The 5238-nt window shown below is 30.7% G+C and overlaps 1 long non-coding RNA gene across 1 annotated transcript; it reads right to left on the bottom strand.

The window, feature by feature from the left end:
- Nucleotides 1-2523: 2523 nt before the first annotated feature.
- On the bottom strand, nt 2524-4884 carry LOC148783903 (uncharacterized). The gene is made up of 2 exons (XR_016044612.1): nt 4771-4884; nt 2524-2951 (listed from the first exon to the last, which is right to left on the bottom strand). It is a non-coding gene; the product is annotated as an uncharacterized LOC148783903 (long non-coding RNA).
- Between the last annotated feature and the right edge of the window lie 354 nt (nt 4885-5238).

Raw genomic sequence — 5238 nt, 5'->3', positions numbered from 1 at the left:
AAGCTCAATCAAACCCTAAAACTAGGCTTCCAAAACCTCTCTGCAGCTCCAGGGCTTCAGTCTTACTTTTTTATGACCAAAAGCCCTCCAAAAGACGCCAACCTCACCTATGGACCATGATTACGTGAACCTTAGACCACCGTAATCTTCTTGCTTCTAAGGCTCTCATATCTCCAAAGAACTCTGCCAAACTGTGCGTATGTTTTGAAGACTATGGGCATTGTCTCATTCTAGCCCCAACACATACTGTTAGGCATGTGGGTCAAGTTATCCCATACTCTCTCCATTTCTTTTCATTTTTTTTAATTGTATTTACTTATTTTTGTTCTTCTTCGTTTGTGAAGTCTTTTAAGACCTTTGTCTTTGTTTTGAACTCTTTCCAAAGCATTTTCTCGATTCTTAAGAACCTTAGTCGGCATAGCCCGCTGACAATGGAAGGAGTATCAAATTCTTTGATTTTGTTTCTCCTATATAGAGGTAGATGATTTTTCACTCTTTTTCAATTCCCATTTTCATGCGTAAACACTTCAGATGGGGAGATCTTTTCAAATATAATGGATGCAATGGGTTTTAGAGCAAGGGGGAGATTGGATGAGGGGATGCTTATCATAAATTATTTCTCAATCATAATAAATAGTTGCCCAACATGTTTCTTAAAAAGATTTATAAGGGAATTAGGAAAGGACATCCCATTGTCCCATTCTTTTTTAATGAATTATTTTTTTTAGGATCAAAGGTAGATGGACACAGTGCCCCATTCATTCACTTATAACATTAGGAACTTGAGATTTCTTCAATGATACGAGGTTGTATTAGGATTAAGAGTGAACTTAACTAAACCAAAAATAATTGGTGTCATACATGGGAAGATGTTTTTAGACTGGTTAACAAACTAGGGTGGCACTCCCGCTCCAGAACCTAGCTCCGGTGATTTGGAGCCACGATCTCGACCGGAGCTCATTCCAAATTTTTTGAGAGCTCGCTCCTATTTATACGATTCTTGATCCTATTCACAATGGAGCTAAATCCCATTATCGTTTGGATCTCGATCCCACTATTGCACAGAACATGTTCCTTAGAATTATAGATCTCGTTCCCGAACAAATTAGATCCATGCTCCCATAATTTTAGGAGCACGATCCCGACGTTCTCGGAACTCGCTTCCGAAAAAATTACGTTTATTTCAAAGATAAAAATTTGTTTGAAATCTTAAATAAATTTATTTTACCAATTTATAACTTTCTAAAAGAAACTTCTTAAATAAAAGCAACTTTTAAATTTTAAAAATTATATTTTAAGTAAAATTTTCATATGGTTTTTTCAACCCAAAATAAAGATAATGCATTTCCTGAATTCAAGCCAAACAGTAGCCAAGTAGCCATATATGCCTAGGTTGCATCCAAATGATACCAAATTTTGGGCAGCCGTCGACCCGATGCTTTTGCTCCCGGAACCGGAGCCGTACTTGTTCCCTCTCCCAGTAATTACGGTAGGGACAAGTTTACAAACAAAACTAATGGTCAAAAGATTTTAGAAAAAACTTTTATTTTTTATATGGGATCTAATGATAAAGATTTCGGACAAAACTCTGATTAATGGAAGATAACATTAGAATGTCATGGTGGCATAATTACCTTGATCAAGTCTATATTTTGTGAATTTTCCAACCTATGTCCTTTCTCACGATGCGAAATGATATAGTAAGAAGAAGATAAGATTACTATCTCATGGTGGCATAATTACCTTGATCAAGTCTATGCTTTATGAATTTTCCAACTTACCTCCTTTTTTAAGATGCGAAATGATATAATAAGATATTGGTGAGAGAGGTTTCTATGTAAACCAACTTACCTCCTTTTTTAAGATGCGAAATGATATAGTAAGAAATTGGTGAGAGAGATTTCGAAATGATATCGTAAGAAATTGGTGAGAGAGGTTTCTATCTAAACCACTTAATATAGAACAAAAGATTTCATTTGGTAAGATGAGATAGCATGATTTCTAACCTATGTCCTTTTTGAAGATGTGAAATGATATTGTAAGAAGATGACAAGAGAGGTTCGATCAAATAGAACAAAAGATTTCATTTGGTAAAATGAGATAGCATGAGATAAGATATGTACGTCTAAGAGAGAGATAGGTCAACTTGCGACTCAGTACAACTATTAGTTACATAAGATATGAATAAGGAAGATAGTGCAAATACGTGGGGAAATTTCACATCAGATTTGAATAATACTATAATTTCACATAAGCTTTGATTTGAATAATATTAATAAATTTACATAAGCTTTTGATTAGAAGAAAGACGGTAGACGGTCCCAATTAAAAATAATTTTTAAAATTGGAATGAAAAAGTTCTCATAAGCTATAAAAAATCGTGAAAAGAAAGAAGTGATACACAAAGTTAATATGTATTTAAAAATGTATTTAAAAATATGAAAAAGTGATAGAGTATGCAATTTGAATTTAGATGATAACTTTCGTTTAGTGGTAGGTTTTGGTACAACTTGGTTCCATCCATTTTCTCTTTTTTACGTTCTCTCTTTGTATTTATGCCTTCTCTCTTTGCCTTTAGTTTTTACATTCCCTCTTTGCGTTTACGACTTCTCTTTTTGCATTTATTTTCTCTCTTTCTGCATTGTTATCTCCACCTATTTTTGTTTGCCTTTTTTTTTTCTCACTCCGCATTCTCGAGTTGCCTTTTGCATTTATGTCTTTTTGTAGTTATTTTTTACATTCTCTCTTTACATTTATGTCTTCTCTCTTTCCATTTATTTTCTCTCTTTCTGTATTATTCTTTCCACATTTTTTTTGTTTGCCTTTTCTTTTTCTCACTCTGCATTCTCTAGTTGCCTTTGTTTCGTCTGGCCGGAACCTCTCACCTTCCATTGCCTTATTACATAAATGGTCTTTTGAGCTAGTGATGTCGGGAACCCATTCTATATATTCTGATCAACAAAACAATGATTTTCGAAGTGTTATAATCGAGACGAAAACATCCCTTATTCCAATTATTGCAAAGACAATGGAGATTTAAAGTATTCTAATAGAACATCCTAGAGAATGAGCTCATTGTCTTTTAAACTAAATGTAAGATGGGTTCATTTTTTACAAATACAGTACGAGAAAAATAAAACAAGCAAGAAGCACGAAAAATAAAACAGAAAATAAATAACAGAAAAAAAAACACTAGTATTTACGTGTTCGACTACATCTATGGATGAAAACAATCAATGTTTTGCACTATTAAAAAAAAAAAAATTCACGAGTAAAGACAATCGATGTTTTTCACTATTAAAAAAAAAAAATCACATGGCACTTACTTGATAGAACTATTAAAGAAAAAAAATTAAAGGTACTTGAAAGAACTAGACACACATAACTCAATCTCCCACTAAGCTTTATTCTCTATACAATTTTCTCTCTTTGATGCCCTAAAAGTTTTTATCTAATTTTTTTTTTCAGTACTTTCTAAATTTTATCATTTTCCCTCTCTAAAGTTATACGTTTTTAACTATTTTTTGTTGTACTTTCTAAATTTTATCCTTTTCAAAAACATCCCTCTACGAAACACCCAAAAGATATAGTTAACATTTATATGCTCATATGTGCTCATATTTTGCGAGAGATATTAAAAAAAATTGCAGCTCATATCTGTTGGCAAGTTAGAGATATTAAAAAAAATTCTAAATAAGATTCCAAATAGAACTCATAGATAACGTAAACCGCAGTGGACAAGCTAGAGATATTAAAAAAATTCTAAATATGATTCCAAATAAAAATCATTGATAACATAAAAAGCAGTGGACCAGTTAGAGATATTAAAAAAATTCCAAATAGTATAAATGAAACACCCAAAACGATATCGGTAAAATTTATAGGCTGATAAATGAAACACCCCAAACGATATCGATAAAATTTATATAAGATATTAAAGAAAATTCCAAATAAGACTCAAAAGATAAAGAAAGATCCCAAAAAATATAGGTAAATTTATATGCTCATATCGGTTAGCAAGTTAGAGATCTTAAAAAAACAAATTTGTTTCTTAAAATTAGGGATTCACAACCCACTAAATATGTAAACCTAAAATTCACTATCTCACTTATTTGTAATACAATACCAATAAAAAAAATACAAGATGAAACCAAGAAATTAGTCAGAATGTTATCCCATGACCTCTCACACATGCCATGTGCTTTACTCGTCTCCTTATCTGAATCCTCAAAAATTTTCCCATCTATACCACGTCTACCCAATATTAGTATAAATTTCCCATATATACCACATCTACCCCAATATTAGTATCTGGAAGTATATTTTTCAATAGTAAATAGCATAACATTAGTATAAATTTTCCCCATATATATCACATCTACCCCAATATTAGTATCTGGAAGTACGTTTTTAATATTGAGTAAATATAAGTAGAGCACCATGATTAATGAAATAGATGAGATCACAAATTAATTCTCTGAAGAAGTTGTCTCTCACAAAGTCATAAACAATTTAGAAAAATAAAAATTTTAAACGCTATAAAATATGACTGCTTAAAGCAATTTCTAATCAAATAAATTAGTAATTTTTCTTGAAATATAGATATTTGCATACTTTAAACTTGATTAGATATCAGAGAAAATAAATAGAATGATATTCAATGATAAATAATATAATATAATCAAAATAGAAAATAATACAAAATAAATCCAAAAACTATATAAAAAACATAATAAGAAACTAATAAAAAATCAATTAACTTTAATGTACCTCTTTAGTCTTCTCCATTGTCCTAACATATATCTCATCCAATCTAATTGCCAATTTTTTTAGTTCGTTAAACAAACTTTTCTCTACTTTAACCTCACAAATTAGTTGGGAGTTACATAGACGAAATAATTGAAAGGATTTTATAGCAAAAATAGATAAAATAGAAAAAATAAAGACTCGTCACACTAAAAGTATATTATTCTAAAGTGTTTTCGTATTAAAAGCGTGTGATACCAAAACAAGAGTCAAAGGCATACAAATGGTTTGACAAGTTCATATGCATGTACACTTATAAATTTAATCTATATTTTAGTGTAATTTCTGTTTATATCAAATTTTTCTAGAGTAAAAAACATAGGTGAAGATAGTTCAAAATAATGGTCTAAAAAGTGTAAAGCATCCATCTTAAAGATAGATGCAAATAGGAATTCCATTTAAAAACAATGTAAACTAATGGTTTAAATTTTT

This window comes from Amborella trichopoda, chromosome 1 (assembly GCF_054954075.1).
Source record: "Amborella trichopoda isolate Santa Cruz 75 chromosome 1, AtrichopodaSantaCruz75HAP2 v2.0, whole genome shotgun sequence".
Classification (NCBI taxonomy): Eukaryota; Viridiplantae; Streptophyta; class Magnoliopsida; order Amborellales; family Amborellaceae; genus Amborella; species Amborella trichopoda.
The sequence above is the reverse complement of the archived record's forward strand: the minus strand, read 5'-3'. Positions and strand labels throughout refer to the sequence as shown.